The sequence below is a fragment of the Sphaerodactylus townsendi genome, linkage group LG04 (genome assembly GCF_021028975.2).
Source record: "Sphaerodactylus townsendi isolate TG3544 linkage group LG04, MPM_Stown_v2.3, whole genome shotgun sequence".
Taxonomy (NCBI): domain Eukaryota; kingdom Metazoa; phylum Chordata; class Lepidosauria; order Squamata; family Sphaerodactylidae; genus Sphaerodactylus; species Sphaerodactylus townsendi.
In genome coordinates, this window is record NC_059428.1 from 73,552,541 (window position 1) to 73,579,869 (window position 27,329).

At 45.1% G+C, this 27,329-nt stretch overlaps 1 protein-coding gene across 4 annotated transcripts in view; it reads right to left on the reverse strand.

The window, feature by feature from the left end:
• The window catches only part of USP9X (ubiquitin specific peptidase 9 X-linked), a 113,194-nt gene extending 89,145 nt beyond the window's left edge, over window positions 1–24,049 (reverse strand). For 2 of the 4 annotated variants that reach the window (XM_048494897.1, XM_048494894.1), the window contains exon 1: window positions 22,914–24,048. The gene's annotated coding sequence lies outside the window, so the exon portion shown is untranslated. Of the gene's footprint in view, window positions 1–22,913 lie in introns of all 4 variants that reach the window. The other 2 variants (XM_048494896.1, XM_048494898.1) reach the window with 2 other exon arrangements.
• Window positions 24,050–27,329: the final 3,280 nt, after the last annotated feature.

The following is a 27,329-nucleotide window of genomic DNA, read 5'->3' on the forward strand; positions in this document are numbered from 1 at the left end:
CATTAAAATTATTCTACATCATTTACAGAAAACAATTGATAATATACCTTATTACAGAATCAAACTAATCAATTCCCATGACAAATACTAGTAAACAGAAATACCACATATTAGCAAGTGCCTCCTTGATTTATGTTTCAATACTTGGGTTTTAACTCTAAAAGAACCAAACACTTCCCACCTAAGTCTGAGAACACACAACTAGCTCCCTCCAGTGGCAGCCTATGGGAAAGTGCTACCAATTTAAAAGCTAAACTTTACACAAAACAGAAAGAAGCATGAGGTTATTTCTTTTAAAGACTAAAAAAGACAAAAAAGCTAAATAAACCCATTGCTAACATTACTGTTGTAAGCAAATTATATGCAAATGACTTTTATCATGTTTTATAATCCTTACCCTAGTTATTCACCTAATGTGAATACCTTACTGTACACTGGAGGATAAAACACTTCATAAAAATACTTTTTATTCGTCATAATAAACTGTATAGTAGTTTCCTCATATTAGATCAAACGGCATATAAGTTAAAATTGTGTCTGGATACTTTACTAAAGAATTTCATGAAGCCACAGCAATTTTACATTAGAAAAAAACTGATCACTTACTTGTTTCGTCTTTTTACAAGTTCATTGCATTTTTCTTATGCAAATTCTTTTCTAAAAATGTTTCATTCACATAACCATAGTTTTCTGGTTCAGCTATAAAATCCAATAGAAGGATCGAATATTTCTCATTCAGATTTTTCTGAGCATCACAATGCATGCATGCTTGATCATCAATCTGAGTTTCTAGACACTCCCACATGGCTATTTCCATTACAGTATTTTAGTTTTTAGTTGACTTGTAACAGAATAAGAAAATTGCCAGCACCTACCACTGCATGATTCACAAAGACAGTTCTCTGTGTACTTTAACAAAGTCAGACTGATTCCAATCACTACCATGACATCCTATATTATACAAATAGAGCAGCAGTTAAGTCTTGCCATTATCCCATCAAATCAATATTTCTTTCATGTCACAGCACGTATGAATTTCAGAGTTTCTCAGTTTTACATCTGTTTGGTTCTGGACTTGTTATTCTTGGAAAGGGAAACCAGATTATAGAATTTGCTGCAACACTGTAATCACTGCACCACACAAGCTACAGGTGGTGCTTTCTCTAATGGTAGTACAAAAGTAGTTTTTCCAGGTTTTGCAGATGCCTTGAGAAGAACCCTTTCATTAAGCACATACCAGATTTATGCTCCTTAACATGCATTTACCAAAAAAAAACCCAAAACCATGAAAGCAACTTCATTTTCGGTACTGCTGCCAGATAACTTTTTTCTACTGTCAAGTGTAATTCTATTTCAAACAATGTTTTCATACCAGAAGACATTGCAGAATAGTTGGGGGTGGTGGTTTAAAAATAGTTGCTCTCCCGAAACTAAGTTTGAGTCACATTTTCAAATAATGCACAGTAATTAATAAATAACTCTTTTGAGAAGACACAAAAAAAGGAGACTTATGGGTTTTTTTTAAAATGGCGAGTTTTTCACTTCAAAAAGGACTATGATATCTGATGTGTTATCATAGTGGCAACAACAGATGGAACAGCTGCCTTTGTTATTAAGTGTGTATGCTATTAAATTTGTATGCAGTTTGAGCACTTTAAAAAAGCCTTGAGTTCAAAATCTGTGAGGTTAGATCGGTCCATTGGTTACTTACCGTGAAGGGGCCTTCTACTGGAAGGGATGGAGGACGTCTGGATGGGTGTTTCCCAGCTCGTTCTCAGGGAGACAGGATGTAGTTTTTCGTCACTTCCTGGGAACTGGCTGGGCACCCATTTTGGCTCCAGTGAGCAACTGCCCAAGCAGTGGAAGGTTCAGTTAGTAGATGTAGGAAGTGAGGTTCGGTTTGGTTGTGATGTGTGTGCCCTTTGGGCCATGGTGCTGTGAGCTTGCATTCGGGGACCGCTGTTCAGTCTAGGGAGGGGCCCAAACGTCCTCCATCCCTTGCATTAGAAGGCCCCTTCACAGTAAGTAACCAATGGATCGTTCTACTGGAGGGGGAAGACGTCTGGATGGGATCTCCCAGAGCAGTTCCCCATGGGTGGGTTGATTAGTCTCCGATGATGTGCTCCAGCACCCATCGGCCGAATGTGGCTTCTGAGGCTGCTAAAGAGTGCAACTTGTAGCGCCTGACGAAGGTCGATAGAGTTGACCACGTGGCTGCACGGCAGATGTCCATCAGGAGAACCTGCTTTCTCAAGGCTACGTTGGTAGCCGCGCTGCGGGTGGAGTGCACCGTGATACCCTGCGGGGGTGATATGCCAGCTGCCTTGTAAGCTTCTAAGATACATACCTTGATGGTGTGGCTGATGGCAGCCTTCGACATTTGTCTTCCCTTGTTGGGGGGGTGAGACGTTGATGAAAAGACTGTCCGATATACGGAGTGCCTCGGTTCGTATGATGAACGCCTTGATGGCTCTTCTGACGTCTAGGTTATGCCATAGACGTTCAGTGGGATGTTTGGGAGAAGCGCAGAAGGATGGTAGTACTATCTCCTGGGCGAGGTGAAAGTTGGAGCAGACCTTGGGAAGAAAGGAGGGGTCCGGTCGGAGGATAATACTGTCCTTGCGGAAAATGCAGAAGTCAGAGTGTATCGATAGGGCCTGGATCTCAGAGACCCTCCACACCAAGGTTATAGCCAACAGAAAAAGTGTCTTCATGCGCAGCCACTTGAGGTGGATAGTCTGTACTGGTTCAAATGGAGATTTTGTCAGGTCTGAGAGGACTGTGTGTAGGCGCCAGGTGGGGAAGCAGCGAACAGTGGGTGGCTGTAATAGCTTGGCCCCCTTTAGAAACCTGATGACGTCTGGGTGCCTCAAGATTGGTACTCCCTGAGTGTAGGGTAGGACAGTCGACAGTGCTGCCACCTGGCATTTTAGCGTGGCGCTGCGAACACCAGTGTTGAATCCTTCCTGGAGGAAGGTTAGGACCTGTGGGAGCAAGGGGGAGCAGTAGTCCACTGCCTTTCTTCTACACGATTGGACAAACGCCTTCCAGGAGCAGTTGTAAATGGTGTTAGTGGAACTGCGACGTGATGCCAGGAGAACTTCGTCCAACTGATCTGAGTAACCTTTTTGTTTTAGGTTCCGCCTCACAATCACCATTCGGTCAGTTGGAACCACTGGGGTGACGGATGGTGCACTGGGCCCTGTGAAAGCATGTCTGGCGGCGTGGGAAGTCTAATGCTGGGTGATGTCACCATCTTCAGTATAGAGGAGAACCACGTTCGCCTTGGCCAATAGGGGGCCACAAGGATCACTGTGGTCCCTTCCTCCGCTATCTTCCAGAGTCCTGGGTATAGTAGGTGTTGGTGGAAAGGTGTATAGGAAGGCTTGGGCCAGCACGCTGATAGCGCATCTATCCCCACTGCCTGGGGATGGTGGAACCTGGACATGAAGGCCGGTATCTGTCGGTTTTCCGCTGACACGAAGAGATCTATTGCTGGTTTTCCCAGTCATTGAGATATGAGACGAAAGATGGACGGTTTGAGTCTCCACTCCACTTCCGATATGGTCTGGCGGCTGAGCCAGTCCGCCGTGGTGTTCGTCTGGCCGCTGATGTGTTCCGCCGTTATTGATAGGAGATCTGACTCCGCCCAATTCAGGACGCCCAGGGTTTCTTGGTGCATTTGGGATGATCATGATCCCCTTGATTGTTGAGGTAGGCCTTGGCCTTGTCAGTGCGGACGAGGACGTGCAAGCCTTGTATCACCATTTGAAACCTCTGGAGGGCCAAGGGGATTGCTCTGGTTTCCAGCACATTGATGGATAGGTTGGTCTCCTCCACCGTCCAGGTTCCCTGAACATAAATGTTGTCCAGGGTGGCCCCCCAGCCCAATAGGCTGGCGTCTATGACCACTTGGAACCTTGCCCGGTGCAGGAAGACCTTTCCCTGAGCTAGGTTGTGCTCTTGTGTCCACCGCCGTAAATCTTTTTTCAGTTTCGAGGGGATGATGATCTGCCTGTCCTGTTTTTCATGATGTGAAGTTGAAACGGCCGGAGGAAACGTTGTAGTGGTCAGGCATGTAGTCTTCCCCATTGAACCATGTCGAAGACTGACACCATGAGGCCCAGCAGACATACCAGGGCGAGTAGGGAGGATTGCTGAGTCGAGATGACCGTTGTTACCAGCTGTTGGATTCGCAACCTCTTCGCTTCGGGGACTGACAGGGTGTTTGTGGTTGTGTTGATTATCGCCCCCAGGTGTTCCATGGTCTGTGATGGTATGAGCGTACTCTTTTCCAGGTTGACCAGGAAACCATGCTGCTGCAGAATCTCCTGTACCCTGGTCACGTCTTGAGTTGTCTGCCGTCGCGACCTTGACTGAATTAGGATGTCGTCCAAGTACGGGTACATGTGAATCGCTTCTCGACATAGCTTGGTGATTGGTGCGAGAAGGACCTTGGAGAACACATGGGGCGCTGTGGCGAGGCCAAACGGGAGATCCGGAATTGGTACTGGTCAGTTCCCACCACAAACCTGAGGTACTTCCAGCGTGCGGGGTTGATGGGAATATGCAGGTAGGCCTCCGTCAGGTCCAGCGAGGTTAGAAAGTCTCCAGGGCGGAGATGCTCTGCTACTGATGGAGCGTTTCCATGTGGAAGCACTGAAGCTTGATGTGCTTGTTGATGAACCAGAGGTTGAGGATTGCCTGCAAGTCCCCGTTGCATTTTGGGACTGTGAAGAAGTGAGAGAAAATCCCTGAGGATCGCTCCGATTCTGGCACCGGCTCTATCGCTCTGATGCTGGTGAGGTGTGAGATCGCTTGTTGGGTCCTGCATGCCTTGATCAGGTTGGAGTTGACTGGAAAACTGCGGAAGCGTTGAGGGGGAAAATGGCTGAATTCGATGGAGTAGCCCGATTGGATGACCTTGGTCGTCTACTGGTCTACGTGGTCGCCTGTCCACTGATGTTGGAACTGCTGCAGGCGACCCCTCACCGGCAATGTTTTGGCGTCATTGTTTGGCTGGGGCACTGGGACAGAAGGGTTTGCTGTGTTTTGGGTTGTTGCGAAAGGAGTTAGAGCTGGAGGCTTGTCCCGTTCGCCTCTGGAAGTAGTGCTGAGGGTGCCATCGGCTGCCTTCTCGTGCCTGCCTGGGGAGTGTGCGGTGTGTCTGGAAAGTGGTGGAGGGGTGAGCCCCCTGATTGTAGGCCTCCCTCCTGATGGATTTTGGCATGGTCTTCTTTTGTCCTCATGTCTCCATGAGGATCTGGTCCAGTTCCTGGCCGAATAGGGTGCTGCCCTGGAAGGCGTAAGATGCTACCAGCTGTATGGAAGTGAGTTCTGCTTGCCACGCCCAAAGCCACGTGTGGCGTCTGGCCACCACTGTAGTGGCCATCACCCTTGCTGCCAACAGTAGGGAGTCGAAGGTAGCGACTGCCAGAAAGGAGGAGCTAAGCATGACCCTTTCCGTCCCTTCCCTGATCCCCTGGTGCTCGGCAGGGATCCTGTCCAGAAGTCGGTGAAGCCAAACTATTGTGGCCCTAGCCACTGTGGCTGAGACCGCCAGGGCCTTAGTGAGGGCTGTCAGCCCTTCATGTGCCCTTTTGAGAGTCATGTCTGACCTCTTGTCCATTTGGTCCCTTATAGTCCCCACCCCATCCTTGGACATCAGTTCCCCTGACTGCAGTACTGCCACCAGGGCATCTACCAATGGGGTCTGGAGCATGTTGGAAATACACCCGAGGACGGGGTAGAGCTTCTTGAAGGCGGCGGGGAGGCCCTTACTGGATGCGGTATTAGCCCATTCCCTCTTAATGCGCCGCTGGAAGAACTCTGGGACTGGGAAGAAGTCTTTACGTCTGTCTTCCTGAGGAAAGATGTCCTTTTTTTCCTTTGGGGCAGCTCTGGATGGGCTTGCCCAAGGTGGAGGGGCCAGAGGGGTCCTCCACATCAGTTCCAGAGCCGCTATGGTTTTAGTGAAGGTGAGGTTGTCCTAGTCAAAAAGTCTGAAGGATTGGTCAGTGTTCTCTGATTGAGTGGTCTCGTTGTCTGAGAAGTGGTCTGAGTCCTCTTCTATCTCTCCCTCGCTGAATTCCTTCTCCCCTGGGAAATCTGAGGGTCCCCCGAGGTGGGAGGGGGCTGGTGCCTGTGTTCTACCAGGGTTGGGGGTTTGGGTTGGCTGGCTTCCCCTGTTGCCCTGGTGGTGGATTGCATGATAGGATTGAATCATGGCCACCCTCATCATTTCCACTAGTTGCCTCTCTGAGGCAGTCGGCATGGGCCCTTGGCCTGGAGAGTCCTCCCCCTCCCTTCCCCCACTGGAGCGATCTTGCCTGCGAGATTGGCGATTGTTGGCCTCGTCCCCCTCTGCCAGGGCGTCCGCTTCCTCCTCCTCCTCCAATGGCTCCGGGTAGTCCAGAGTTGCAGCGGGCTCCGCCTCAAACCTGGATGGGGGGCTGGCTCCGCTGGTGAGAGCCTCCGTTCCTCTGGCATCCTCCAAGCCCCCAGAGGGGGCAGGGTCGCAGCAGGAGGGAGAAGAGGCGCGGACAACGGAGGATGAGCTCCCGTGAGCTCCGGTCCCAGGCGCCATTGTGGAGGGCACTGGGCGAGACCCTGGCTGGGTCGCCAGCTCTTTTGTCCGCTGGCGCTTCCAAGCTCCCTCTCGGCAAGGGCCGGGCGGCCTTCAGCTGCCTGGCAGTTCCTGTCGGTAGCCGCCAGCTCTTCTCTGGGCTGCCAGAAACCTCTGCCACTCTGCCTCCCTTTGTCTTCTTGGAGCACGGCTCCTGCGCTCCTTGATTAGCGTCTCCCGGCCACACGGTCTTCCCAGTCTTCTTGCGGCTAGGAGCTGAAGGGGCTTGGTCTGTTTCCTCTCCCCTGCAGGCAGCCCTGGTGCACTTGGCTAGCGAACAGGCGAAAGCCTGCTTCTCCGGGGAGAATAGGGAAGTAGCCATTAGGGGTGGAGGGAGGGGTTAGTCCTCGTCGCAGGAAAGATGGGACGAAAAAAGGTCGAAGAGGAGGAAGTGGCAACTACTAATGGAACAAGTGGCAACTACTAATGTAGTTCCATTCGCCTTCAGAAAGGGAAATTTCTCAAAGATGAGGGGGATAGTGCGCAGGAAGCTGAAAGGGAAAATCAAGAGAGTCAAAACTATCCAGGATGCTTGGAGGTTATTTAAAAACACAGTAATAAAAGCTCAGCTGGAATGTGTTCCACAGGTTAGAAAAGGCAGCACCCAGTCCAAAAGAAAGCCACCATGGTTAACAAGAGAGGTTGAGGAAATTATCAGAAAAAAGAAAATGTCTTTTAGAAAATGGAAGTCCAGTTTGGCTGATGAAGAATATGAGAGGGAAAACAAATGGTGGCAAAAGAGAAGCAAGTTAGCTGTAAGGGAGGCAAAAAAAGATTATGAGGAACGCATGGCTATGAACATCAAGACCAGCAACAAACAGTTCTTCAAGTACATCAAAAGCAGGAAGCCAGCAAGAGAAGCGGTAGGCCCGTTAGATGACAAAGGAACAAAGGGTGTGCTAAAAGATGGCAGGGAGATTGCAGAGAACGGTCCATTGGTAGACTTACCCTGAAGGGGCCTTCTCCTGGACGGCGACGAGGGCATCCTGATTGGGTGATTCCTAGCTCATACTCAGGGAGGCAGGACCTATTTTTTTGTTGTCACTTCCTGAGGAGGGCTTAATCACCCTTCCAGGATCCAGTATTTGGAGTAACGGAGTAGTATAGTGCAAGATCTCAAACATTTATGTGAAAAGGGAAACATTGTAGGGAAGTAACAACATATAACGTCTGATAACTGAGGCAACAAGCCTAAAAAACATGTGCTCCTAACTATTTGACTAATAGACAAGTGTGTGGTTGCGTGAGCGCTCACTGTTCTTTAGTACTGTTACGGTGAATTTTCGGGAGGGCCAGGATGCCCTCGTCGCCGTCCAGGAGAAGGCCCCTTCAGGGTAAGTCTACCAATGGACCGTTCTCCTGGAGGCGAGGCTCGGGCATCCTGATTGGGACCTCCCAGAGCAGTGTCCCTAACGGGTGGGATCATTCACCGAATATGTGTTCTAACACTCTGTGTCCGAAGGCCGTGTCGTTGTCGGCCTTGGATTGTAGTCTATAGTGTTTGACGAATGACGTTGCGGAGGACCATGTAGCTGCTTTGCAGATGTCCTCTAGTGGGATTTGACGTCTGAACGCGGCGTTTGTTGCGGCGCTTCTGGTGGAGTGTGCCGTAATTCCTGGGGGGACCGGAATGTTGGACGATTTGTAAGCTTCGGTGATGCAGGTTCTGATGTTTGAGCTGATGGCAGCTCTGGACATCTGGGCTCCGGAATTGGGAGCTGAGACGTTGATGAATAGGGACTCGGTCTTTCTGATGTCCTCTGTGCGTGTCTTTGGGGTCAGCGAACTTTTTTGCAAGTTGATCAAGAAGCCGTACGAAGACAATGTTCTCATCACGAGGTCCACGTCCACCCGCGCCCGTTCCCTGGAGGTTGAGCGAATGAGGATGTCGTCCAGGTAGGGGTGGACGTGGATGCCCTGTTCCCTTAGGGCAGTGATGGGGGAATGTTCCCCCCCCCCTTTGCCTGTGCCGAGATCTGCTGGGCCGGTCTGAGTCGGAGTCGTTGGTTCCCTCTTGATTGACAGAGTCCTCCCCGCCCCCGCCCTCTGCAGAAGAGCAGGAACGCTCTCTGCCTGACTCCTCCGTTTGGCTCTGGGGGGGGGTGCGGGGGAAGCTGCAGAGCTTCGCCAGACGCAACCTGAGAAGGGGCGCTGGTGCTCTGTGTGGAGATAAGGGCCTCCGTCTCCAGCCGTTTTTGCCGCTTGGAAGGGGCTGCTTTCGCTTTCGCGCCTGGGGCCGTTTTTGTTTTCGCGCCTTTTTTCCGCTCCGGGGGAGGCGGGGGTAATGGCGCCTGTGTGTTCTCCTCACTTGCGGCCGAGTTAGGGGCTTGGGAGCAAGACCCTGAGGCGGCGTCGGTGGAGCCGCGGCGTTGCTTCCCGGAACGGGTGGCAGCGCGGGTCCCTTCTGCCGCGGACCTTCCAAAGGCCTCTCGCGGCGGAGAAAAGGAACGCAGGGAGGCCATTTAGCCTATGCGCAATTAGTCTCTCCCTTACGAGTTGGGTTGGAGGGGGGGGGGGAAACAGTCAAAAACACTTACACTTACTGACGAGACAGAGAAGACAGACTGAGAAGGAAAAAGGTTTGTTTGTATGCCTGAGGGCTTGGAGCACTGGACAAGCCCTACTCTCCCTATGCTAGGCAGGAACAATACTGGATCCTGGAAGGGTGATTAAGCCCTCCTCAGGAAGTGACAACAAAAAATAGGTCCTGCCTCCCTGAGTATGAGCTAGGAATCACCCAATCAGGATGCCCGAGCCTCGCCTCCAGGAGAAGCTGAATGAATTCTTTGCATCTGTCTTCACCCAAGAGGAGGTGAGGAACATTCCTGCACCTGAACCAAGCTTCTTAGGAGGCGAATCCGAGGAACTAGCGAAGATAGCGGTAGACAAGGAAGAAGTTCTGGCAGCCATTGATAAACTAAATGTTACCAAATCCCCTGGCCCAGATTGCATTCACCCAAGAGTTCTTAAAGAGCTCAAGCATGAAATTGCTGATCTTCTCACTTTAATATGCAACTTATCCCTGAAACCAGGCTCCATCCCTGAAGACTGGAAGATGGCCAATGTCACACCAATCTTTAAGAAAGGGTCTAGGGGGGACCCGGGAAATTACAGGCCAGTCAGTTTGACATCTGTTCCTGGTAAATTAGTAGAATCTATCATTAAAGATAAAATTATAAAACATGTAGAAAAGCAAGACCTTGCTGAGAAAGAGTCAGCATGGCTTTTGCAGAGTGCGCAAATCCTGTCTTACAAACTTACTAGAGTTCTTTGAGGGTGTAAAGCCAGGCATGTGGACAGGGAGTGAACCCGGGTGGACATTGGTTCTACTTTGGATTTCCAAAAGGCTTTTGACAAGAGTTCCTCACCAAGAGACTGTTGAGAAAATCCTCAGCAATAGAAGCGAATAGGAGGGGAAGTCCTCCTATGGATTAAAAACAGGTTGAGTGAAAACAGGAAACAAAGAGTGGAGTGTAAATGGTAAAGTTCTCACAATGGAGATGTCGTAGTGGTGTCCCTCAAGGATCCCGCTTTGGGACCCGAAGTGCTCTTTTAACCTATTCATACAAATGACCTGGAAGTAGAGGGTGGGTAGCGTGTGGTGGCCAAGTTTGCAGATTGATACCAAAATTAGGGTGCAGAGATTGTGGTGGAGAACCACAAAGGATTCAAGAGCTCCAAGCGGACCCTTTGATAAATTAGGATACCAGTGGGCTCCAGAAAATGGCAAAATGCAGTTCAGAATGTAGCAAAATGTAAAGTGATGCAACATAGGGGCAAAAAATCCAAACTTCACATTATACACGCTACAGGCCGGTCCAGTGCTATCAGCTTCACAGACCAGGAAAGGGATTTAGGCGCTCTTAGTTGATAGTTCCATGGGAATGTCAACTCCAATGCATGGCAGCTGTGGAAAAAAAAAGGCAAACTCTATGCTGGGGATCATTAGAAAAGGAATTGATAATAAAACTGCAAAGATTGTCATGTGCCGTTATATAAAGCAGTGGTCGCGACCGCGACTTGGAGTAATCTGTGTCCAGTTCTGGTCGCCGCATCTCAAAAAAAAAAGGATATTGAGTGAGATATAGAAAAAGTGCAGAGAAGGGCAACAATGTATGATGATTGAGGGACTGGGAGCACCCTTCCCTATGAGGAGGCTGCAATACGTTTGGGACTCTTTAGTTTGGAGAGGAGGCGGCTATTGAGGGGGGATAAGGATTGCAGAAGTCTACAAGGAAAATTATGCATGGGGTAGAAAAATGTTGACAGATAGAGAGACATTTTTTCTCTCTTTCTCACAATACTCAGGAACCAGGGGCATCTCATTGAAAAAATGCTGGGGAAGAATTAGGACTAATAAAAGGAGAAACACTTCTTCTACCTTGCCGAACGTGTGATTGGTGTTTGGAATATGCTGCCACAGGAGGGCAGGGTGCAGTGATGGCCACAAACCTTTACTGAAAGCTTTAAAAGGGGCTTGGACAGATTTTATTATGGAGGAGAAGTCGATTTATGGGCTTTCACCAATCTTCCAGATCCCTCTTTGATCACTGAGATTGCAAATGCCCTTTAACAGACCAGGTGATGCGGGAGCAATGTAGCCGCAGAAGGCCATTGCGCTTCACATCCTACATGTGAGCTCCCAAAGGCACCTGGTGGGCCACTGCGAGTAGCAGAGAGCTGGACTAGATGGACTTTGGTCTGATCCAGCTGGCTTGTTCTTATGTTCTTATGTTCTTAAGGGGTAGTAAGGCAAGGCTGTTAGGATGGGAGTTAGGGAAGGCAGAGCCGGAAAAAAACAGGCAAAAAGCAAAAACAGAATCCAAGTAAAAAAGTTTTGATGCCTAGGCTGCAGAAACGCTGTTCTCCCTGCTGAGACAGGAATTAAACTGGAGCCAAAATGGGTACCAGCCGGTTCCCAGGAAGTGACGGAAAACTACATCCTGTCTCCCTGAGAACGAGCTGGGAAACACCCATCCAGACGTCCTCCCCCTCCAGTAGAACTGAAGTGTTTCCCTTCGTTTCTTGTTGTGCTCTCAACTTTATCCAGCCTCAAAGATGGCTGGCTTCTACACAGCTCCTGCATGATTTAACTTAAACAAATTGTTTGCTTTGTTATGTCTTTAAAAGCTTTGAATCTTTAAACTAACTGTTAACTATTAGACAAAAAATCAAGTTTTAACGTGTAAATCAATTTTAACCTCCAATAATTTTCAGTCAAAACTTTTTAAACAGGCATATTGTAAGTAATGACACCTTCCGCACAATCTGATGAAATCTCTCAAGTGCTTGATTATCTTCCATTTAATTTGTTAAGCTGATTCATGCATATTCCACCACCACCCACCACCCCATGGAGGTTAGGGCACTGTAAAAACAGTCCCCAGAGATCTCCATCTAGACACTGACCATACTTCAACAAGTGGCTCATCATCTTCTATCAGATCAAGCAGTGCAAGCTATTAAAAATTTTACGTACGTGAAGAAAAAAACTTCAGGAACAGCTAAGCGAGAGGGACTCTTTTGTCAGTGAGTTTAGTGGCTCTGCAAGAGTAAACCCATTTTAAAAAACACAAAGGTGACTTTGTATAACCTTTAAAGTGCAGTTTCCCAGACAAAAACTGATAAAGGAAGTCTTTTAAGAAGGCTGCAGCCACTATACATCCCCTTTAAAAAGTAAACTGAGACATTCCACTCCCTGATAATAATTATTTATTTCATTTCTACACTGCTCTCTGTGTATAATAAATACAGGAAGAATTAAAAAATTCGTAAGTACAAAAATATTACACCAACAAAAGCCATAACACAGTTAACAAAAAATTGCCCAGAATAAAAGACCATAGATCTTTAAAAGACTCCTCAAAGAGTACAGTCTTAACTTGGTACTGACAAAACAACAAATTTGGCACCAAATGGGCCACAGCAGGGAAGCTATTCCAAAGATCGGGGTGGGGGGGGAGGTGCCACTGAAAAGACTCTACCTCTAGCTGCCACCCTCTGAACCGCATGAGGAGCTGCCACTCCAACAGGTATTATGGTCCTAAGTTATACATTAAAACCAGGACCTTGAATTGGAACTGAAAGCATATGTCTGGATCTCTGAGTCCCAGTTAGTAGTATGGCAGCTGTGTTCTACAACACCTTCAGCTTCCAAACCACGTTCAAAAGCAGTCCCATGTCGAGTGCATTGTAGTAATCTAATCTGGAGATTACGAGAGCATAGATTACTGAAGCCAGGGTTTCTTTGTCTAGGTAGGGGGCACAGCTGAGCCACCAGCCAAAGCTGTCAGAAAGCACTCTGAGCCACCAATTCCATCTGAGCCTTCAGTGACAAAGATGGATCTAGAAGCCCTTAAAGCTGTGAACCTGTTTCTTTAGGGAGCGTACAACAAGTTGAGCCCCTTTCATCAGATCAGAATAATCCCCCACCAACAGCATCTCAGTCTTGCCTGGATTGAGTCTCAGTTTATTAGCCCTCATGCACCCTATTACTGAAGGCAGACACCAATTGAGCACATCCACAGCTTCACCTGCCAATGATGAAAAGGAGAAATAGAGAAATATAGAATACTGGTGACAATTCACTCTAAAACTCCAGATGACTTCATTCAGCAGATCCATGTGGAAGTTAAATAGCACGAAGGATGCCATACTTGTGAATCCATAGGGCTGAATAATACTCTACAAGCACCATCTACTGGAGATGGCCCTTCAAGTAGGAGCAGTACCACTACAGTACAGTCGTCCCCCCCTCCTTCCAACTCCACCAGCCACTCCAGAAGAATACCATGGTTGATGTTATTGAAAGCTGCCAAAAGATCCAGTAGTATCAGCAGAGTCGCATTGTCCCCATTGCACTCCAGACACAGGCCATGATACTGGGCAACAAAGGTTGTATCTGTGCCAAAACCAGGCCTGAAACCCAACTATAACTGACAAGTGTAGTGCTCTGAAACAAGACATTTTGAAAATAAGTATTTCCCCAGGATTTTACTACTTTGGCAAAACAAAAATTACAGTATTCACTATTCTGCAAGAAACATAAACTTAGTACACGCCAAATAAACTGTCCTTGATTACTGATGTTGTTTAAAACATAAAATGAGAAAAACATGACATTCTCTAGTAGAACCTATTTTGAACAGGTATCTCGCATATTTTCACAGTACATACACAATACTTACGTTTATCACTAACTGGTAAAACCAACAAAGACAATTCATAATATAGAATATTTTAAAATAAACATTTTAATCAGTCCTCTAATAATCACAAGAGTACTTCTTTAATTAGTATACTCAAATTGGTTAGCCTAAAATTAACATTCAATTTACTACAGTACGTCCATGATATTGTTTTTAAAAATATGACCCAGTAATACCTCCCTTAACATGGAGCAGCAGTGGCATAGTGGTTAAGAGCAGATGCATTCTAATCTGGAGGAACCGGATTTGATTCCCCGTTCTGCCGCTTGAGTTTCGGAGGCTTATCTGGGGAATTCAGATTAGCCTGTGCACTCCAACACATGCTAGCTGGGTGACCTTGGGCTAGTCACAGTTCTTCTGAGCTCTCTCAGCCCCACCCACCTCACAAGGTTTGTTGTGAGGTGGGAAGGAGACTGTAACTCCCTTTGAGTCTCCTGCAGGAGAGAAAGGGGGGATATAAATCCAAACTCCTACTACTACTCCTCTTCTTCTTCCTCATCTTCTAACTTGCTAGAATTTCCTTCAAATTTTTTAAAAATAAGATTTACTTCTGAGACTTTTGCTATGCCTTTTGTACCAGCACATTTTCTAGCCAGATTAACAGTGCAGTCCATAAGTTTCACTCTTCTAAGCCCACTGATTTCAATGAATAGAATTCCACTGTAGGACTTAAACACTCCCAGCGCCCACCTTGGTCATAAGCATCTTACAAACTGCAGATCTCTTTGGTATAAACTGTTTTATAGATGGTATATAATTCCTGAAAATATTAAAAAGATGAGTAAACAAAGTGCTCTGTTGGAGATGTCAAGAAGAGGCTGGGTCTTTCTTTCACATGTGGTGAACTTGCAAAAAAAATCAAGAAGTATTGGATAGCAGTACACATGAAAATGCAAAAAATACTTAAAGAAAATTTTTGTTTAATGGTCAAATTAAACAATCAAAACAAGAGTTTGATGAGAAATGGGAACTGTGTTTTTTATTTGAGGCTGAATCTATTATGTAAGGTAATAATAGTAAGATGATCAATTTGTGAATAATTAAAATATAACTAATTGATTATCAGCTGCTTATTACTGTTTTGGAACTAAAGGTTAGAAGCCAATGAATTCTAAAATTATAGAATGTTATCTCTAAACAATATTCGTGTTATAATTTTATGATCTAGTGTATTAGAGTGTACATAATTTATCTGTATCTTTCTCTTTTTACCTTTTCTGGTTTATATTTTCTGTTGTAATGCTGGCCCAGTTGAATCTCTGGCCCACCAATTATTACTGTGTCCCAGATTTAAGAAAATCAGATCCAAGCATGTGAATCTTACTCCTTTACACTTCCCAAATCTCCCTGATTTTTTTAGCTTATACTACTTGCTGGACAATCCTGGTCCTTCTCTCTGTATGGCAGTGGGAGACTTTCTCCTGGAAATTATTAAATGCCAGTAGATTTCCTTTCACTTAACATTTATTTCCTGTATTGTATATTTATGTTCTTTTTTAATCAGTTCTTTACTATTGTTGTATTGTTGTCTATGCCAATAAAGTCTTACTGAATGAAATGAATATTTCCTGTTTGTGAATCTTATTTGATAAATTAATAAAATATTATTTTTTAATAGTGAAGATTGTTTTACAGAATATCCAGCAACTTATTTTTGAACACAAAGCTGTGTGTTTGAGAATTTAGTGCAGTAAATCTCTATAGTCTATCTTTCATCATTAATATCAAAACACTGCATCTAGTCAATATAAAACATGTAAATATGTAAACATAAATCTATGCATTGCTGTGTGAAATAATTTCCCTCAAAACACACACAAGAAGCTTATGTTTTTTCAAGCTGCTTATTTTCTTCAAGGACATTTGTTATTGCCTTCAAGGATGAACTGTTTACTTCAGCTGTCAAACAGTATAAATCAACCAGTCTTCTTATCAGAACTTATTTTCATTATTCCTGGAAGCATTAGTATTCAAATTAAAGGATTGTTAGAAAGCCAACTGCCTTATGTATTCATATAATCCAAATGATACAACAGAATGCATTTGTGCTTCAGGCAGACAAAACCCACAGGTGTGGCCAGGTAAGCCAGAGTCAGGGTGGGCAGCATATGAGGCATGGTCAACCAGTCCAGAGTCAAGGAAGACAGCCGGCACAGCCGTGGTTAAGGCAGTCCGAAGTCAAGGCACATGCAGGAGATCAGGCAGGCAGGCTGAGAGTCGGAGGTCAGAAGGAGACCAGGCACATGGAGCTTACCAGGAAGTACACTCATTGCACCCAGGCAGAGCCAAGCCCAAGGCAGGGAGTTCTGTTCACTGAGGCTAGGATCCCGCAAGGGCTCAGTCCTCCTCAGATGCAGATGCCTCCATTTCTCAGAGCCTTCTGCCATACTCAGCAGCAATGTGAGCATTTCTCCCTTTACCCTGTAACCGTAGCCTCTGCCTCCCTTGCACAGCTGGACTCCTCTGAGATTCCTGATGGCCCTCCCAGCTGCACAGCACCAGGCTCTACCTTGGGTTGCAGGGAAAAGCTTGGAACTGACTCTGCTGCTTGCACCCCCTTACAAGGAGCCAGCTCTGGCTCAATCAAGTCTTTAGCTCTGCAAGAGAGTCCTCAGTGTCCAGGGACTAGCTTGTGACAGAATTCAACAAGGCTACAGTAAAATCTAAACTTTAATTTTTGTACTCTCTACCATTTGGCAGTTCTAGAAAGCACAGTCTTACTGAGTGACATTATCATATATTTCAATAGAGGTAATAAACCACAGTGCATTTTGATTGCCATGGTAGATGATAGTATGACTCCAATTCTCCTGGGCCACTCAGAGGCTTTTAACCATCAATCACAGTATCCTTCTATATTTCCTTTCAGGATTGGCAATCCTTGCAGTGACTTAGATCTTACCCAGAAGGTAGGTTTCAAAAGGTGATGCTGGGGGATGTTGCTTAATCCTTTGGCCTGTGGGGTCCTACAGGATCCATCTCATCTCCTACGCTTTATAACATCTATATGAAATTGTTAGATGAGGTCATCTGGAAATTTGGCCTAGATGCAGATGACATGAAGATCTACCTCAGGTTCCAGCCAATCCTGGGGAGGCTGCAGAAACCCTGAATCATAGCTTCATCCAATTAGCCTGGGGTAGGATTTTCTGAATAGAAAAGATCATGCCACTGTAGAATATACACTGATAATATGTAGATTAGATTATTGCAATGGACCCTACAAGGTGATATCCCTGAAAAGCATTTGGGAATCTGATACAGAACGCTGCAGCCAGCACACTAACTCAGCAGGTCACAGGGACCATATAAGTCTGGTCCTGGCTCATTACACTGCTGCTCAATTTGCTTCCAGGCTGCTATTGACCTTTAAAGCCCTATATGATTTGGAATCAGAATACTTTAAATGCTGCCTACTCCCATGCAGCTTGACTGTTTCAGTCTTTTTCTGAGAGTACCTACTTCAGTTACCTCTGCCTTCTAAGGTTACACACGTGAGAAAGGGCCTTAGCAGTTCTGGCACCTAATTCCCTCCTCAGGGACATCTGCCCTCTTCAGTCACCATTTTTTGACAGTAGGAGAAGACTTTTTTGCTTTGTCTGAGGTTCCTTAACGATGCCTCCTGTCCAATGTTTTAACTGCTGCTTGTGATGTTACTTACATATTTTTAACTATTTGCTGAACTGGTGGTCTCAGAAGTTTTGTAAATGGGTATCCAAAGAGATGAAAATGTCTTGCATGTATGTGTCTGCTGAAAACCAAGTTTCACCAGCTTTATACTTGCAAAAGAATTAGCATTGTGGCTTTCTTAAATATTATGGTATTACCAATATTTGAGCTCTACTTTCTTATAGCTTTGCAAATAAACACTAAAGACTGACTTTGCATTTGCTACTTCAAGTAGGTAGTGCAACTTCAAGTAGGTAGTGCTAAAATTTAATTAAATTTTGGGGACTTCAATAGTTAAACATCAACGTATAGTCACTATGACTGAGATATTCATAAAGCGTTCTGGCCTGTCCCATCACTTCTGCATATTTTTTACCAATTAGGGCAGGCACCTGTATTAAATTGTGAGCAGGAGCACTTTATGTGACAACCCTATGGCCCCTTCTGAGCATGCAGAATAATGCACTTTCAATTCACTTTCAGTGCACTTTGCAGCTGTGTGGAATAGCAAAATCTACCTGCAAACAATTGTGAAAGTAGATTGAAAGTGCATTATTCTGCATGTGCAGAAGGGGCCTATGGAAGTACAAATGTACCAGCGAGTCATTAATTTAACAGTGACCCTAGCCAACTGGTAAGTTTGCAGACAGCTGTTTGAGCTCTCAACTGGTATTACTATTGAATGTTTTGCCAAGATACATAAAGTGTTATGTCACGGATCAGCATATTACATCCATACAAAAGCCTGTGCATATGTTTGCGTGTGAAACTGAATCAAGGTTTAATTCCTATTTATGACTTCATCACATGGATACCAAACACCTACAGGCTTCAATACTCAAAGCAAATCATAGTTCATCAGATTGAACCCAGTGATCCATCAGCAAGAGACACTGATGGTCACAAACCTCCTGGCAGCCATTTTCAAGCTACAGAAGACTACTAGGGTTAAAGGACCCACACAGACCAACAGTAACTCCCCTTCTGTTGTCAGCAGAATACTAACTGCGTTAAATTCTCGCCAGATTTCTGATATATGCAACATTGTATTATAGACATTCAGACATTAACTTTGATACTATTGACCAGTAGCTCAAAAAAACCCCCCCCCCCCCCCCGTTTTGTCTTGAATAGAAACTGCAAAGTATTGTCGAAGGCTTTCACAGCTGGATTCAAATGGTTCTGGTGGGTTTTCCGGGCTGTGTGGCTGTGGTCTGAACATGTCCAGACCACGGCCACACAGCCCGGAAAACCCAACAGAACCAGAAACTGCAAATATTTATGAACAGAAAGTATAGGATGGAAACATAGATCTGAAATGTGATAGATACATACATCTTTAAGGGAGACAAATATAGTCTCCTTTTTATATAAGATCCTGAGACGTTACTCCAACATAACATCAGATCTTCATAAGATATTACAGAAGACTGTCCATATGTCTTGCCAGTTACTGGTTTTCATCACAACCATCTAAGTCAGTGGTTCTCAAAGTAGACTGTGCCATCTCCTGGAAGACAGCAGGATTACTTAAAGGGGAGTGCTCCTGCATGGCAGGGAGTTGGACTTGATGGCCTTGTGGTCTCTTCCAATTCTATGATACTATAATTCTAATTCCAAAGGATTCTGGAGCACAGGAATACATTTTAACTTGGCGCACTAGTCAGCCATTGTTGTGCTTTCACTGACAGTTTGCTTCCACTAAGTCCTCTGCATGTGCCAGGATACTTTGGAAAAGAACAACAATACATGCCAGGATGGGACCATAAGACACCAGATCCAACTTCACAGATGCATTTATAACATACTCGATAAGACATCTGCTTTCAACAATTAAGAAAGCAAAATATTTCAAGTATTTACAAAAGCACTAGGCAGTTGGCCCAAGCCAACAAATGGAGCACATTCTTTTCAAGAAAATGTGCCAAGGGGAAATAAATCTTAACTTTTTAACACCATTACTCTGCCTGACAGACCCTTCACATAGAATGTGCTAGAACTCAAAGACCCAGAATGAGAATTTTCAGAAGAAGAAAAAAATCGCATCAAGAAATCTCAGAAAAATCTTACTTCTCATGTCTTGACCAATACAGTTCTTGCCCCAAGTATAATTATAAGCTGAAACAAAATGAAGAGTATTACATAAGATATAAAGATTTAAAATTCAGAGATCTCCAACAAGAATCAAATATACTGTTACATACACAAGTATCAAAGCATATGAAGAACATGTGGGTTCAACTCAAAGTTCCTGAACTTCCAGGATATCACCAATACAAAAAAATTCATAAAACACTTGTATAAGTTATTCTTGATTAACAGTTATTCAGTTGAAGTTTAACCATGGAGGGGTTTGTAGACAGGACACTTAATGGACCCAGAGAACAAGTACCAGACATATGACCACATCAGTTTGCACTGAGTAAAAGCTGGTGAATTAACAGCCCTTTGAAGAGAAGCCACAGGATTATGCTCTGAAAGGAAAGCAATATGGGTTGACAGCAAGTCTTGTAAAAACTAGAACAAATATGCTTCATGCAATCAAGAATTAGGAAATACTATTACTCCTTTACTTTTACTCAGTACAATTTCCAGCATTTGCAAGAAATAATGAATAACTATTTCAAAGAATGTATCAAAAATATTGAGCTCAACCCACTCAAGGACAGGGAAAGCAACACAAAAGTTAAAGAAATATACAATGTTTTTAATTTACTTATTTAAAACATTTATTAGCTGCCTTTACCCTTGCAGAACTCAAGAAGCTTACAATGTACAACACTGTTATAAAATACAAAAACTAAGTAAAACTTTTGCACCATTACTTCAAAAGCTAATTTAGCAGAACTTCCCTCAAAATTAAAAGCTTTCGGCAAATGTATGTAGGATTCATATGCCAGGAAACAAACCCCTTCTGAGTTTAAACTGGATGTCGCCTCTTTTAACTATAAAGCTGGCACAAATATCAAAAGAAATAAAGTTATTTGAGGCAGTTTTGCACCCACTTAAAAAAGTTTCAAGAGTAGTTTTTAAATGCCCACTTTGAGAACACATTTGTTTCAGTTAAGGAAATATTTCTACATCAAAGAATCCATTACTCTTCAAAACCACTTCTTAAATTTGGGAATATGCTACATTTCTGAAACCTGTGTGCTATCCCAGCTCATCATCCAAAACAGTGCACATTCCTAACAAATACTGTTTATGCCTTGGTTTGTTATTTCTTAAAAGTGATGTAAATTCAAGTACTAACAAACACTGACATAATATAGGGCCTAATCATTAGTATATATTTTATATATAAGTGTTTATAGAGATGTTCCAAAAAACACAAACTAATTTTGTTTCCTGGATTCGCACTTTTAAGAACTAGATGTTCTGTAAATTCAATGAGAAACAATAGAAAAAATATAATTAGCAAAGCATTAAAAAAGGTGACGGGACAAATTATGAGGAACCACCTAAAGAAAGTCCACTGTATTTTCATTTGAAAACCTTTGCATAGAATATGGGATGGGGGGGGAAACAAGAAAAGTTTAGAAATATGCTATTTCAGTTTTGCAAGAATGTTTTTACAAACGCTATTATGAAGAAATCTGCATATATTTCAATATGGTATATATCCATACCTTGTATAACACTCTTACTTACAAAGCCTGAATTTCACACAAATGAATACAGCCTGCTTACAAATAAGGACATTTAGTATAAGCATATTAGCAAAGTTACACTGCATTTTACTTTACATTCTGTTAATACTTATGTTCAGTATATATACCTTAACATGTTAGTTCCTGATGCGACACGCAATACTTTGATAATTGGTCTCATACTCTTTAGAGGAAAAAAATACCAGATTTTTCACAACAGTATGAGAACATTTACAAGCTATGCATTTACCAATGATTTCATAAACTATTTTTCAAACTGATGAAGGTCCATTTTCCCTAGTCATTGAACTGAGTTCTTCCAAGATAGAAAGTTCCATATAAATACTAAGACACCGCACTTACTAAGAAAAACCACTAGTGAAGAATCAACATACATGTGCAAGCTAAGTTACTGTGGTACCATTTATATTTTTAAAATCATTAATTCGATATAAAAATATTTGTGTGTACTTTATATTAGGAACTGTACGAGCCACACCCCCACATTTCAAGTCTACGTCAGTATGGGAAAGTCCACATAGGCAGACTCTGTGGCAGGACTGAGACAGAGTATGCCTTATAAAATTAAGATAATGAATGAACACCAGTAGCTCCGTTGAAAGTGCCTTGAAAATCCTAATATTTAATACATATTTTGGAATTCATATAACCTAATCCTATGCATGTTTATTTTAAAATTCCCCCAAGCTTGATGGGGGAACAGCTTTAAAGTATTCACAGAGAGCATACAATTTGGACTCTGAAGCTAACCCCACCCACCACTACAGTACACATTAAAACACCTCAAGCAATAACGCTCAGGTTCCAAGCCTGCTCCACTGAAATCAATGAAGGTTTTGCAGTAAATTCTACAAAAGAACTGAATCCTCAACATATGTATTTCACAGCAATCCTAAAGAAAACTACAATGTAATGCTTTTCCTTAACTACAATATCTTTTAGAAGTTAAGCACTGGACAGAGTGAGCTATACACCAGTTATGCTAGAAGTAAACGATGCGGATATTATCACTCACAAAAAATACCAGCTACTGAAATAAGGTATTTCGGGACATAAGGAAGAAAGGAAATTGAACGCTTAAAACCCTTCCTGACAATAAGCCGGCCTTATTAGAAACTGAGGGGGCAGCCATTATAGAGCCCCCAGCAGCACTCGTGACAATAATGTTTACAACGAAGAGAAAAGCGTCGGGCTCCGTCGCTGCAGGCCGGATTTTAGAAAGAACGCTTATCAGGGCCTTATTTCCTGGCGTAGTCAAGGCCTACACGACTGCAATCACTCCACCTCAGTAATGGCGTTTGGTGTAAAGTGAAAGGAGTATTCAAAGGTAGCAAATGCCGGGCGAACCTTTGCCGGGGGCCCTCTTGCTCTCTCGTTTTCCCGGCTGTCGAGGGAGGGGTCACGCCAAAAGCCGGCCAGCTCTGCAGGCCGTGTCCCCCCTCCCAGGGACTGCGGCTACGGTCTGTGCGCACCCTCCGTCCTCCTCTCACAAGGCCCAGGACGGACCGGGCAAAAAGAATGAAGAGTCGTCAGCCATTTTCCCCTCTCACTCCAAAACACAGTGACACGCACAGACAGACACACGGCGGAAAGGGCCGACTCCTCTTTCTCCCACCCTCCGGTTTCAATATCCCCCCCCCTTCCCTCTCCAACGAGGTGCTGTTCTCCCTCCCCCCGTCCTACACCGCCCTAGACACCGGTAGTCCCCACGCCAGCCCCTCCGCAGACCCACTCACTCACCCCCACACAGCGTCTCCCGTTTCCGCTGCTGCTGCTGCTCCTGGCGCCTGTGCCGAGGCCTGCTGCTGGTTCTGCTGGCGATGGGGGGAGGAGGAGGAGGTGGTGGCGGCGGCTGCTGCTGCGGCGGGTGTGGTCGCAGAGTTTCTCATCCCAGGCGGCAGCAGCCGCGGCAACCCACAGGGCCGTGTCTCATGCCCGGCGTGAGTCCACTCAACGCTGCCGCTTCTCCAGTCGCCGGCTAAACCTGCCCCAAGCGTTGCAGGGAGCAGCCCTCTCCGTGGCGAACCCGCTCGAGCCTTTCCGCTCCCTTCGGAGGTGGCTGGGCGGCTGTTCCGACTGCTGCTGCCTTTTTAAAAAAAAATTTGCGTCACCAGCTGTTTTAGCGCTGCCGCTTCCCGGCGTCTGCAGCGGGGCCGAGGTCTCAATGGCTGCAAGGCCCTGAGCTCGCGCTTCTTTCGTGCCAATCGCTCGAAGGGAGACTAGCCTCGCCTGCGCTGGGCCTACGGGCTCCGCTCCTCCCCGTCCGGGGAATCAGAGGCTTTCAGTACCTGGGTGAAGAAGAGTGGGAGGGGGTCTGTGCTCGGCAATGCCGAATGAAGAAAGCTAGGACTAGCTCTGGGAAGAGGTGGAAGAAACCGCGACCCGATTAGGAGCGAAGCGGTGGTGTCGGTGGCGGCTGAGACGAAGCGCCCGTGTCCTGGCAATATGGCGGCTCTAGCAGGGCTCGGCCGGCGGCGGCGGCGCAGACTCCGACTCAACGCGGCGGCGCCGGCCCCGCCACCCAAACAGCATCCGCGGCAGCGAGCGTGACCCTCCTCTCTTTCCTGCGCGTGTCAGTCAGTCACTCCCCCCGCCCTTCCTCTGTGTCGCCAAGGCGAAGGCAAGCAGCCGTTTACGGCTCGCCTTGTATGAGTGGCGGGCCCCGGGCCTGGGGTCGCCGCTCTGGGGTGGTGGCGTATGTGTTAGGCGGGCGAGGTGGGGGAGGGAATGCCGGCCGTGTGGTGAGGCGATGGACGACGACGGCAGCCGAGGAGGACCAGCCGCGTTCACTGAGGCGAGCGGCTGAGGAGCCGTTTCATTTCGGTTGGGCTCTGTTTGGGCTCCATTGTGACCCGCGGTGTGAAGAGCGCCGCCGCAGAGAGCCCGGATAATGACGTCACCCTTCGTGCTCGGGAGGGGGGAGGGGGCAGAATGGATCCTCCCTTTTGAGTCCCAGGGGCCAGCCAAAGGCTGACGCGTGGGTGGGGCGGGAGGATGCGAGCGGCTGCAAAAGAGAAAGGAAGCGGCGTAGGAGGACCGTGGCTGAGGGTGGGAAAATTGAGCAGAACCCCTTGGAATGCCTTGGGGTGTTAGCAACTGGAGCGTCCCCTCACTCAAGGCTTGGCTAAGCCAACATTGCCTATAGTTAACACTAAAGAAAATGTATCCGCACTCTCGTCTGGACACAGTCATCAGAAGTAGATTAGAAGAGACTGAAGTGCTAGCAATAAAGAGAGCCAGGGTGTATTCTTCCTCATTATTATTATTACTATATTGGTAGGCTGCACTTCCCCTTGCGGGCTCAGGGGAGCTTCAATCACAAAACGATACAATAGTATAATTTTCTTAAAAAAATTGATAGCAATAGTAAATAAAAAGGGAAGTTACTTTGTTAAACCTGGCATTCAATACCAGTTCCCCAATTTAAGACTCTTAAATTTCAGAAGTATAGATTAACATAGTTAATTGCTAGCCTTGTTTTTTTCCAGGTGGAGATTTTTCATTTCTTGACTATTGGGTTAGTATGGGGTGATGAGCTCCTGGTCATGTTGGATTAAAGGCAATGAACTAGCTAGCAGGATAGCAGCTCATCAAACATTCAGCAGTTTGTCAAGGTCTGTGAGAAGATCAGGGCATCAGTAAACACTTCTTCCTATCATTACTTTAATCATGGTCCTATGCGTCCATCAAGAATCAAAGATGTTTGACCTGGCATAGCTAAAAATTGGATATGAAATTAATATTCACCACAGTGGCTGCTATACAGCAAAGTCTCAATTTATGTTAAATACTAGTTGCTCATACATTCCTGTTTTTCCACAGCTTGAATTTTCCTGCACACTTAGTCACCTAGATTTTTAAAAAACATTCAAATTGCACCAAAAACTGCCATGATTCTTTCGCTTTCTGTCTTGCACAGGACTCCTGTGTTCTGCTGTGCGCTAGAGGCAGATATGAACTACAGCTTGATCTTATATTTTCAGAGAAAGAGCTGTCATTGTGTAGAACCTTGGTAGTTCTTGGTGCTCTTTGCAATTTTCTTTACAATCCACGCTCTAACTTAACAGGTCTGTGTAACACCTGTGTTCTTCCTGAAGACTGGTACAACCAAATTGAAGACTGCTGGGTTTTCCTACCATCTTTCACAGTTTTTGCTTGTCTTTGAAGAGTTCTGGATAACTCAAAAGGCTGCTTATTACTTTGTATTTTTTTACTTGGTCTAAATAAAAAAAATACTACTGCTGGTTTTTTATTTTTTTTCTAGTGGACCAACATGGCTCCTGCTCTTTTTACACATTCACAGACTACAAAAGGATTTCATAAGAACATAAGAACTAGCCTGCTGGATCAGACCAGAGTCCATCTAGTCCAGCATTCTGCTACTCGCAGTGGCCCACCAGGTGCCTTTGGGAGCTCACATGCAGGATGTGAAAGCAATGGCCGCCTGCTGCTGCTGCTGCTGAGCACCTGGTCTGCTAAGGCATTTGCAATCTGAGATCAAGGAGGATCAAGATTGGTAGCCATAGATTGACTTCTCCTCCATAAATCTGTCCAAGCCCTTTTTAAAGCTATCCAGGTTAGTGGCCATCACCACCTCCTGTGGCAGCATATTCCAAACACCAATCACACGTTGTGTGAAGAAGTGTTTCCTTTTATTAGTCCTAATTCTTCCCCCCAGCATTTTCAATGAATGCCCCCTGGTTCTGGTATTGTGAGAAAGAGAGAAAAATTTCTCTCTGTCAACATTTTCTACCCCATGCATAATTTTATAAACTTCAATCATATCCCCCCTCAGACGTCTCCTCTCCAAACTAAAGAGTCCCAAACGCTGCAGCCTCTCCTCATAAGGTGCTCCAATCCTTCAATCATCTTCGTTGCCCTTCTCTTGCACTTTTTTTCTTATCTCTTTCTCGATGTATCCTTTTTTTGAGATGTGGCGGCCAGAGGAACTGAACACAGTACTCCAAGTGCGGTCGCGACCACGGCTTTATATAAGGGCATGACAACTGCTTGCAGTTTTATTAATATCAACTCCTTTCCTAATTATCCCCAGCATAGCTTCTAGTTTGCCTTTTTCACAGCTGCCATGCATTGAGTTGAGCATTCCCATGGAACTATCAACTAAGACGCTTCAAATCCCTTTCCTGGTCTGTGACTGATAGCACTGACCCCTGTAGCGTGTATGTGAAGTTTGGATTTTTTGCCCCTATGTGCATCACTTCCTTACATTTTGCTACATTGAACTGCATTTGCCATTTCTTAGCCCACTCACCTAATTTATCAAGGTCCACTTGTAGCTCTTCGCAATCCTTTATGGTTCTCACCACCCTACATAATTTGGTATCATCTGCAAACTTGGCCACCACACTACCCACCCCTACTTCCAGGTCATTTATGAATAAGTTAAAGAGCACTGGTCCCAATACGGATCCTTGGGGGACACCACTCCCTACATCTCTCCATTGTGAGAACTTCCCATTTATACCCACCCTTTGTTTCCTGTTCCTCAACCAGTTTTTAATCCATAGGAGGACTTCCCGTCATTCCTTCATTGCTGAGTTTTCTCAACAGTCTCTGGTGAGGAACTTTGTCAAAAGCCTTTTGGAAATCCAAGTAGACAGTGTCCACTGGTTCCCCCTTATCCACTATGAACTATTTCATAGTTTATAGCTACTAAAATCACTGTTGTATTCTACCAAAAAAAACCCACATTCTATTAACTAGTATATATTTTATAAATAAAGTTGGCAACAAAGCAAAAGAAGATGTAGATTAAATGATAATCTTTTACCATATGAGGAAGTAGTAAAGAAATGTAGCAAGGATACAGAATATTTTTTAAAATTAACAAGCTGATATCCATATTGCAATGATTTCAAAAACCAGTAAAGCTTTTATGAGAGCGAATTTAATAGCTATTTCTGCAAAACAAAAGCAAGAAAAATTGGAACAAACCAAGGAAAAACTAGGTAGATCGTGACTGTTGGGAGGAACAACACAAAAATTGTTTGATAAAAAAATCCTAATTGAGATCAGCAATTAAGGAGCCAATTAGACATACTTGAAGCTGAAAAAATACAGAAGAAATTTTTGACTGTAATTGGGTGTGTGTTTTGAAGTCGGGGGTGGCAGTGCAGCTGAGCTGCCTCCTAAGTG